The sequence below is a fragment of the Panthera uncia genome, unplaced genomic scaffold (genome assembly GCF_023721935.1).
Source record: "Panthera uncia isolate 11264 unplaced genomic scaffold, Puncia_PCG_1.0 HiC_scaffold_2504, whole genome shotgun sequence".
Taxonomy (NCBI): domain Eukaryota; kingdom Metazoa; phylum Chordata; class Mammalia; order Carnivora; family Felidae; genus Panthera; species Panthera uncia.
This window is the reverse complement of record NW_026059242.1, coordinates 1-10,911: the sequence shown is the minus strand read 5'-3', so window position 1 is coordinate 10,911 and position 10,911 is coordinate 1. Positions and strand designations below refer to the sequence as shown.

The following is a 10,911-nucleotide window of genomic DNA, read 5'->3' as shown; positions in this document are numbered from 1 at the left end:
CCCAATGTGGAGATAATGTATTTATAATAAGGTCATATGGGTGGGCTCATTCAGTATGGCCTATGTCTTTGTAAGAAGAGGAGATTAGAACACAGCCACGCACAGAAAGAGGACCATATAAAGACACAGGGAGAAGACAACCATCTACAAGCCAGAGAGAGGCCTCACAATAAACTGCCCTTGCTGACATCTTCACTGCAGACCTCTAGCCTCCAGGATTATGAGGAAATACCTTTCCATTGTTTAAACCACCCAGTCTTTGGTACTTTGTTATGGCGGCCTTAGCAAACCAATACATGGCTTTTATTATGTTGAGGTCATTTCCTTGTAGTCCTAATTTGTTGATTGCTTTCAATCACGAAAAGGGTGTTGAATTTTGTCCATTTTTTTTCTGCATAAGTTCTGATGGTTGTGTGGTTTTTCCCTTCTTCGTTCTATCATGTGTTCTATTACATTCATTGGTTTTTGTAGGTTGAACCATCCTTGCCTTCCAGGAATAAATCCGACTTGGTTGGATACATAATAATTATATATTATTTCTGTACATTCTGTACTTTTATCAATGGGTGGTCCTGGTGAAAGACTGGAAGGTGAGAAGAAGGGAAAAATGTTTTTTTCATCTTGGCTTCTGATAATGTCCCCAGCAGTGGCAGTAATAATGGAAAATGAATATGGCTCCAAGGTTCTTGGTCTAGCAGTGCAGTTCCTGCAGTCATTCCAGAAGTCTTGGCAGTGTGGTATTTGTGGGCTCTGACTCCAATGTTGGGAGCCACAGTAGTAAGGCAATTTAGGCTCCTAGATTCTTATGGTTTGGGTTGGAGTGTGGACTTTTGGCATCCTGTAATGGGCAGCACTGGTTCTGAATGAAAATTCCCCCAAGAGTGGTAATGGCTTCCCGGACTTGCTAAGTAACCTCATCTTCCCTGTTTTAGTCCTCAAACCCTTCTATCACTTTTGTATTCAGTTTCTTATGTTTCAGTTTCTGGGTTTTCGATATTTAACATGGTTTCAGTTTTTCTGATTGGATATTGACTGAAACACCTTCTATTTTTAGCTTGCTAATTTTTTCCCTAATCAGTTGTGGTTGTTGAATTTTATCAGAACTATTTTTTGGAATCTGTCAAGACTATTATAGGTTTTTCCTCCCCTTTAATGTGTCTAAACAGTAAATTGCAATAGAATATTTCTTAAATCATTCTTGCATTCTGGGGATAAACTCTGCTTGGTTGTATTTTTTGTTCTTTTAGAGCACTGCTTGGTTCAATTTACTAAAATTTAACTTAAGATTGTTTTATTCTTAATTTCTGAATTGAGATTTCTAAGATTCATATTTATAAGTGAGATTATCAGGAGCTGACAATTTTTTCCTTTGAAAGTCAAGATAGTGAATATTTTACCTTGTGCAGCCAGACAGTCTCCATTGCAACTATTCAACTTGGCTGTGGTAACAGCCACAGTCAATACATAAACAGATGATCGCTGTGTGCGTTCCAATAAAACTTTATTTATAAACACTGGAATTTGGATTTCCTATAATTTTTGCATGTTACCAATATTATTCTTTTGAGTTTTTTCAATCTTTGAAAATGGTAGACTATTCTTAGGCCACAGGTCATGTAAAAACACTTGGCAGGCTGGATTTGTCCACAGGCTGATCCCTGCCCTATTTTTTTCTTTTTGGAGAATCATCCTCATCTAGTTTGGAATCAGTGTTACATTAATGGTGTTCAATGAACTTTGAAGTTTCTATGCTTCAGAACAGTTAAAATTACATGGAAAGTATCCTTTCACCAAAGGTGGTAGAACTAGTTCATAAGGCCACGTGGGCTTGGCACATTTTGGGGAATTAGATTATTGAATATCTTTTCTGATTTTTCTCTACTTACAGACTTTCCTTTTTTTATTTTTTATTTGAAAAAAATTTTAAGTTTATTTGTTTACTTTGAGAGACAGAGAGAACGAGCAAAGAAGGAGAGAGAATCCCAAGCAGGCTCCAAGCTGTCGGCGCGGAGCCTGAGGCAGGTGTCGAACCCATGAACCGTGAGATCATGACCTGAGTCGAAACCGAGAGTCGGATGTTTAACCGACTGAGCCACCCAGGCACCCTCTACTTATAAACTTTCAACTTACGAACTCCTACAGATATAAAGCTACACACCAGCAATCTACTGGTTCCCCCGGCCACCGCTATCATATTTGTGTTTGGAAAGACCCCTCTGGCTATGGTGTAGAGAATGGATCGGCCTGGGACAAGTGTGAATGTTGGAGGGAAAGCGCTGTTGTCCAGGAAGAGGTGGTGGGGACCAAGATGGCGGCAGGGCCTGGTAGATGAAAGAGGTTAGACAGACTGCAGACACACTTAGGAGGTGTGTTAGGGGCTTTCAAGACCACTTCCGTGTTCACTGATTCACTAAGAGGAGGACTTACAGGGCCTTTGTGAGGCCACAGAGTCTTGCCTGTATCTTTGCTACATGCTTGGTGTCTTCTCTTGAGAAACAAAACCAAGGAAGACACAGGAGTCAGTGCATTATCGCATAGTTTGTGTTCACCTGTTGGCACGGAGGAGGTAGTCTCCTTTCCTAGGCACTGGCAAAGTCAAATTTATGCACAACAAATCGTTTAGTAATGGAAATTTACAAGGGGGCTCTATATTTAGCTTTGAGTGGGAGGTTTTAGAAGCTTGCACAAAGAGGGATCCTCAGACTGATCCTTGAAGCATGAAATAGCTAGGGATGGAAAGGGGTGAAGGCATACCCCAGGCAGATAACACAGCGTCGGCAAAGGTGTGGAGCAGGAAAGGGTCTGGTGGGTTCATGGACTCGCGTACTTCCGTGCGACTGGAGCCGAGGGAGAAAGCAGGAGGAAGGCCTGGAAGTTCTGATGGGTCAGAGTGCTCAGGAGTCTCGTCCCCCAAGAAAAATTTTTCAGCAGAAAAACAAAGGACAAGGCCGGTGTTTTGGAGATTGCTCATTGTGTGGCGAGAGCCCAGGTAATAGCGATAAAGGACTGAGTGATAGGGAATGATCTGGAAGAGTGGGCACCGGAAGGGAGGGTGTGTTGAGAGCTGGGCAGAGTGAGGGGGCATGGTTGAGTTGCCCTTGACAAGGGCTTTTGGATGACTAGTGACTTTTGGATGTAGGGGCTCTGGAGTCAAGAATGTACGTTTTCTTCCTTGGGAAGCTGCGGGCTGGGGAGGCAGCGAGCACAGTGGTTCCGCAAACAGCCCCGGGACCTGGCGGGCCACGAGTGGCATCCTGGTTTCAATATTAACTTGGACGAGCTTAGCCTTTCTGTGACTCCGTTTCTTCCTTTGTGAAATGGAGGAGGGTTGCATCCACTTCGGGGAGTCGATGAGTTTCAGCGTTTCTTGTGGGCGTTAAACGAGTTAGTACACCTAAAACAGCAGGGTGGGAAATGGCATACGGTAGGTACTAATCCGTGTTAGCCATTATGATTATGACGGGTCATGAAAGTTTAAAGGTACACAGCTCGGTTTTTTAAATAATTAAAAAAAAATTTTTTTTAACGTTTTTGTTTATTTGGAGAGAGAGGGAGAGAGAGAGCGAGCGAGCAGAGGAGGGGCAGAGAGAGAGAGAATCCCAAGCAGGCCCTGGGCATCAGGGCAGAGCCCGACACGGGGCTCATACTCACAAACCGTGAGACCGTGACCTGAGCCGAAATCAAGGGCCGGTCACTTAACTGACCCACCCAGACTCCCTGGTACACAGCTGTTTTTAAACTATTAAGTAGTGTCGCACAATTCATCCTTCCTCCTCTGTTTCTGTTATTCTTCTGATATTAATAGTGGAAATTCGTACTCTATTTCTCTCGGTTTGCGACAACTCAGCAGAAGTGCTTATGACCCGGATCCCTTGTTTGTTGTGAAACCAGCCCTACCCAAAAACACTTTAATGGGTGTTCCCAATAGAGGGGTTGAGTGGTTATCCACACAATGGAGCTAATACATGAATACATTTACTTGGAGCTGCTCTTGGTGACTTTAAAATACGATTATATGTACGCAGTCATTCCACAAATATTTTGTCGTCCCCCTATGAAGGGTCAAGCAAAGTGCTGGGTGTTGGGAGTCCAGAGCTGGGTAGAGGAAGGCAGCGTGGTACGAGCGCAAGTACGTGGCCCTTGGTGACAGGAAGTCTTGACTTCAAGTCCTGTCTTCCCAAGCTGACTGATTTTGCTAAGTATTTATTCCCTCTGTCTTAACGGAGACTGGAAGAACTAATTTCTAATGTTTATCATTTTTGAGAGGGGGGGGGGTGGAGCAGCGAGAGAAGAAGATACAGAATCCGAAGTAGGTTCCAGGCTCTGAGCTGTCAGCATAGAGCCTGACACGGGGCTCGAACTCACGAACCGCGAGATCACGACCTGAACCAAAGTCGGACGCTCAATCGACTGAGCCACCCAGGCGCCCCTAGAAGAACTAACTTCTACTCTACAGGGTTGTTGTGAATTTTGGATGAGGTATAAAGCATCTAGTGTAGCAGCTGATACACAAACTAAACCCTTAATGAACTGTCCCGGTCTCTGGCCCTCAGGAGTTCTCTGTTTGCATTATTATTATTATTCGGACCAACCCCGTTCTGTCGTCTGGCTGGGGAGCTGGGGCAGAGGAGGGCAGCGTGGTAAGCAAAATGATGGAAGGAACAAGCATTGATGTGGGAGGGCTGAGAGTTAAGAGTTCGGCACACAACTCTAATTTAGCACAATATCGGCTACATTTGTGCTACAAGAACCCGGTTGTACAGGGTTAGCATCCGATGGAGGTGTTGGGCCTATAAGAACAATTTGCAGGCACATTCTTACAGGGCAGCCTCATTTAGTCCCTACATCAACCCTATGCGGTAGGAGCTGTTATTACCCCCATTTTACAAGCAGGGAAACTGAGGCCCAGAGAGGTGAGCCTAAATTGCCCGACGTCTCAGAACCAAGAAACCAGGATGCCGATGCAGGCGTTCCAGCGTCGAAGCCTGCGTTTTGGGACCAGTCAATACCCTTCTTCCTTCTGTCTCCTTCTTCAAACTTCATTTTACAGCCAGTAGAGACTGTCACTAATGATTCTGCAAAAAATTACTCACATCAAGGAAAACTCAGGGAAAAGTCAAGCAGAAGAAAAGTAATACATCTGGAAGAAAATATGGCCCGGCCATTTCTTTTCTCCGGGCTGAATCTGAGAAATGCCAGACAGGTCAGTCGCCTTTCCTTTGCCCGTTTTCCAGAGTGGCCCGGTCAAGTTCTTCTCGTGTGGGCTGTGTAGTTTAGAGCATTCTATAGCTTTTTTGAAAACATCCCGTTTTAAATCGGCTTCACTTTCTTTTTCTGAAAGGCATTCCCTGCATTGTTTCTCAAGTTCTCTACCGAAAAGGCCCATGTGGACCCACAGGCCCCTGGGGAGGTGCTGCCTTACCTGCTCTTGCCACTAAGGGGCCCTGCCCCTGAGATTTCAATTTCTTTTTGAGAGAGAGAGAGAGAGCATCAGCAGGGGAGGGGCAGAGAGAGAAGGAGATAGAGGATCAGAAGTGGGCTCTGTGTTGATGGCAGAGAGCCCAATGTGGGGCTCGAATTCACGAGCTGGGAGATCATGGCCTGAGTCAACCTCAGATGTCCATCCGACTGAGCCACCCAGGGGCCCCGAGATTTCAATTCAACACACATTTGTGAAAGCTGGCCCATCTGGGTGTGATACGAGATTCCGTTCCATCGAAGGAATAGTTGTGTAGACCCGTCGGTCACAATCTAGTTCGTCTTAAATCTGTGGAAATGAAGATCACCCCCATTTTACAGAAGGGGAATCTGAACACCGAGCCCTGAAGGGATGGGGTGAGAAGCTTCCATCTTCAGAAATCGGAAGATTCACAGGAAGGGAAGAGTGAGAGACAGGAGCTCGGTGGTCCTCAGTCCCAAAGGCCACGTGAAGAATTCCCGGTGTGTTCTCATGGGAGACCCAAGGGACTCTGGCCTCTGGCTCTTTTCCTTCTTCCCCACTCGCCAGCGGGGCTCTAGGACACTAGCAATTTGACTGGCTGAGCGCACCAGGGAGAGGCGGGGCGGGTTAGAGAAGGGCGACGTTCAGGAGGGGTCCCTCAACTCAGGTGAAGGTGAGACGTGCTTCTATTTTAGGGTCTGTTGAATGTCACTTTGGGGCTTCTCCATCCTTAGGACAAGTCTCTTTATTTCTTCCTTCACGTGTCTCCCTAGGGTGACTGCCTCTCACCTCACACCTGGTTCACTGGTTCAGTTCATGCGTACGTTGGTCTAACTCTGAGAGTCTCCCCCCCCCCCCGCCCATGGCCGTACACTGACGTCTGCTTTCTGACATTGAACGCTTGCCGTACTTGGATGCCGCCACGCGTGTTGGCTTCTGTCTATCCACACTTGCAACGTCTACCTTCCATTTGAGCTGGCTGGTCATTTTCAATTCTATTCAGCAGCATTTATTCACATCAGGGCACCAGGCATGGTGTTTGGGGCGGTGGATGCACGAGTGACTGACACTCTCAGCTCTCGTGGTCACTCTTTAATGTCATGACGTCATGGATCCTGCCCTTAAGCGTCTACGAATAGGTGTTAGTCTGGCTCTGCAGAGAAACGGGACCAACAGGAAAGCGATATATACAACAAGGAGCTGGCTTGAGTGGTGATGAAGACTGAGAAATCCCCAGGTCTGCAGTCAGCCAGCTGGAGAGCTGATGGTGAAAGCTCCAGTCCAAATCCAAATCCAAATCCTAGGGCAGGAGCACTGACGTCCCAGCTCCAAGACGGTCAGGCAGAGAGAACGAATTCTCCTCTACTCTGCCTCCTCCTTCTACCCAGGCTCTTAACGGATTTGGTGATGGGCGCCCGTACTGGAGTGGGGATTAACCTACTTTACTCGGTCTACTAATCCAAATGTTAATCTCATCCAGGAACACCCTCGTGGATACCCTTAGAATAATGTTAATAGCTGGGCACTCAAGCGCCCAGTCACGTGGAAAGCTGGGCTAGAAAGAAAAGCTTAAGAGGCTTCTGAAGTACAGCCTGAAGAAATATGCCCCAACCACCTCGTCCCTACAGAAAGACCACTTGCCAACACTCCATTTGGAGGGTGCGTCTGCACGGTGGAGAGCTACCCCTCCAATGGCTTCCCAGGCGACACCGTCACATGTGGTTGGTTGGGCTGGTCCAGCCAGCTGTCCCCTGCACAAAAGTTCCTGGGCAGAGGGGCAAGAGGAGGCTGAAATGCAGCCCACCCTCTGCTTGTCAAGCCACACACTTGGGAGGGGCTGTATCCGCCTCCGGAAAAGGGGGTTTTTTGCCTAATTTGCCGAAGGTGCCGTGTGGACCGTGGAGGCCGTGCGCCGGGGCCCCTCCCGGACACTGAGCGTGGTCAGGGCGTCCCAGGCGGTGCGCGAAACATCAATCCTTTCTACATACGGGGTTGCTGGGAAGGGTCATCACCTCCAGTCACGAAAAGTCCCGTATTGGGGTGATGGTTTGCTATGTCCAGGTAAGATCCGAACAGAGGGAGTCTGGGTCTGGGGCATCTGCTGGAACACATGACGTGGGAAGCTCAGTGTCTGCAGAGTGAATGCCGTCCAGGAGCCTAAATCACATTTTCATAGGTTGAAGTCCCAGGAGGTTTGCCGTCCTGAGTGCTGGTCTTCCCCATCTGCGTACGAGGAGATGGAGCGACAGGTTAAGCATGAGCTGCCGCTGGGGAACCCCAGCCCCGGGCGGCACCCAGGACGGTTCTGTAGAGGGCACAGGGAGGTGCCTCCGTTTCCCTGGTGCTGGCGGAATCTGGGCCAGCAGGGCTCTGCCCTTTGCTGGGTCCCTTGCCTCTGCCTCCGGTCTCCCTCTCGGAAGCCCTTGTGCAATCAACTGCGTGGCCCACACAAAGGCAGCAGGCGGGAATGGGGGTATTCGCTCTGATTCTGACCGTAGGCTCAAACTACCAGTCTTCCTGGTTCGCAGCGGAGCGCCAGCTCCTTCTGAACCCCCATAATTGCACCTCACACAGCGGAGGGTCACTGCCACTAGGGTCCTGTGGTCTGATGGCAGGGAGCTCTGCAGGCAACCTTCCCACCGGCTGGCGGAGTCTTAGCCTTGGGGGTAGGGCTGGGGCTTGGGGCTGGCGGCTTCGCCACCGGGGGTTCCCAGGACTCCCCACTCGCCCACTGGCACCCCCCCCCCAGATTCCCCAAGAGAACATGGCACGGGCCCTTAGTCCTGACATTCTGACCACCGACCTCCCCTACGGCCTGGTCCGTGAAGGGTCCCGTGTTCTCAAGGGAAGTGAGCCGCGCGTGGGACTAAGGCCACGGTGAGAGCGCTCCAGTGTGGAACTGGCAGGTGTGAGCTCCGCTTTGGGCCCGGCAGACCCACAGCCCTCCCCAGCCCGCTCCCAAATAAAGCGGGCCCAGGAGGAAAAAAGAATTTTCAAAGGACGCAGGGACCAATTCCTAACCTCCGTCCACCTGGTCCAGAGGACACGCTTCAAGGTGCCGCAAGCCGGGAAGCCCTGATCGGTTCCTCTGACCAGTCCTTGCCCATATCATCACCCGTGTCCTCCTGCTGTCCTTCCGATCCCGGCTCAAACAGGCGGCCACCCTGCCCCTCACTGCCCGCTTCTCCTTCCCCTTTCCTCCTTCTTTCCTCAGTCGCCCCTTCACTTCCCCCTCCCTCCTTGCTGCTCCTGAGCACTGAGGAAGAAGAGGTCCTTCTGTCTCATTCTCCAGGACCCCGGCTTATCTTTACACCCCAACTGACCCGTGCACGGATTTCTCTTGCAAACTCCCAGACGTCCTGCCGGTTCAGCTCTTAATTCTTACTCCCGATCCACTGTAGCCAATTTCCTAATATTTCCTCCCGCTCTTGATTTGTTCCCATTGCCTCACTCTTTTCCCTTTCCCCTAGACTCCCCGGGTTCATACTGATCTCTTACGATGATTTTGCCCAGCTGCTCAACAGGCACACTAACAAAACATTTGATTCGCCAAGAGACCTCAAATCTGTCCTTCTGACTATAGCGAAAAAGGATCCTCAGACAGTGACATCCCCCAGACTGGAAGTCCTGTCACAGCACAGGACCTACCTCTCCTCTTTGTGTATTCCAGAGCAGGACACTGAGGCCCGGGGCCCTGTGAGTGTCACTGCTCCGCCGCAGATTGTTGTACAGGTTGCATACTGTAAAAGTCAACCGGATGTAGGGAATGTGGAACTGAAATTCAGCCTGTGTTCTACTTGCCGGTCTGGGTAACTGGTGTGGGTCTGTGTCTGTCCAGAGGGGGGCACCTGGTTTCTCTAATTTTGCCCTGTGAGCTGGTATGGCCCCAGGTGCTCTAGAGGCTGGCGTTTCCACACCAGAGTTCAGAGGCTCCTGCATTTACACGCAGGCCAGCTGTCGGATGGCCGTGGACCTGGGGAGGAGGACTCATGCGTGAGATAACTGCAGACCAAGGCCCTGGGCACTTAGTCTCGGGAAGTACAGAGAAGGGGACCGAGGGAACCCTCTGGCCCCTGGTGGGGTGGGCAGGGTACAGCAGATTGGCCGGAGCCCTTGCCGGAGTACGGGACCACAGAAATAAAAACACAACAAGGATTCACCTTCTCAGACTGCAGTGTGGAATAAATCCCGTTCACGGGCTCCTCCTTGGCGGGGCGCTCCTGTAAAACACCCATCTTCCCCTCAGTGAGGGGCCCAGGCGAAAACCTCTCGAGTTCCCCTTCCTGCTTCTGCCCCGCCTCCTGCCCCCTGCTCCCATGTCACTAGTCAGCCACCCCCAACCCCCAACCCCCTCACGGCCCCCAACCCCCCGCCTCAGCTCTGGTTCCATCCAGCGTCGGAGAGGGTCAGGGTCGGGTATGGGGAGGTGAGGGAGGGGCAGGCGGGTGAATGGCCAATGGGAGGAGGGGCTGTGCTGCAGCCAGAACAGGAAGTTGAGTTCAAGGGGACCTTTCAGTTCTGTGCCCTTGGACACAGTTCTTAGCCCCCTGTTCCTGTGCCAGTGGCCACCTAGTAGCCCTCACCTCACACCAGGTCCCCCATGGAAGGTGCTCCATCCCTAAGGAAGCCTCTGGCCTCACCCACAGCCAGACCCTCATGTGGAAGCTGATGGCCTCCAGCCCTGCAGGCTGCCATGGGGTGACAGTTGGCCATGTTCCTGTCCTCGTAGAGGGGCTCCTGGCATCATTTTCCTGACATGACGATACTTGGTTGGAGACTCCAGATCCTTGGCCTGTTGTTCCCCGACTCCTGGGTGTGTGTGTGGGGGGAGTGGCCCATAAGTAGTATCAGCTCACCTTGGACTGGGGGATTTCATCATAGATTCTGCCCTCTGCTGGTGGAGCATCTCTCGTGACCATGACATAAGCGTATATCGTTTTCCTAGAGATGGCATCTGTGTCACAAATAAACAGAGGAGCGCAGGGTGTGACAGGTGGCTGGAGTCTAGAGATGAGCTATTGTAACGTTCTCTTTTTCGGATAAAGAAATAAAGCCCTAAAGGGTCAAATGGCATCCTGAGACGGATGCTCGGGTCCTTGGACTGCCTCTCTGTCTTCTGGGGATTTCGTGTGTTGTGGGAGGCACTGGCCCGGGCCTCACTCACCCAGGGCTCCGTGGGGACCCTGCCTGCTCTAGGGTCCACATTAGGCTGACGACATTCTCCCAGCCCCGAGTGGGCCGGCAGAGGACCTCCTCCTCCCAGGGCGTCTCTGGCACTTCGTGCTGACCGCCTGGCTGGCCAATTGCCTCTTCCCATGAGGTCTTGGTTCTTCAACCAGATTGATTCTCTCTAGTTAGACACCGTTTTGGACTCCTTCACTGTTACCACCTCAATGTTTAGCACATAGAAGACACTCTGTAAACATGCGTTGTCGTGGGGCCCCGGGGTGGCTCAGTGGGTTAAGCGTCCA

At 50.5% G+C, this 10,911-nt stretch overlaps 1 long non-coding RNA gene across 1 annotated transcript; it reads right to left on the bottom strand.

The window, feature by feature from the left end:
• Positions 1–7,329: 7,329 nt before the first annotated feature.
• On the bottom strand, positions 7,330–10,394 carry LOC125917820 (uncharacterized). Its single transcript, XR_007456304.1, has 3 exons — positions 10,297–10,394; positions 9,601–9,660; positions 7,330–7,663 (listed from the first exon to the last, which is right to left on the bottom strand). It is a non-coding gene; the product is annotated as an uncharacterized LOC125917820 (long non-coding RNA).
• Between the last annotated feature and the right edge of the window lie 517 nt (positions 10,395–10,911).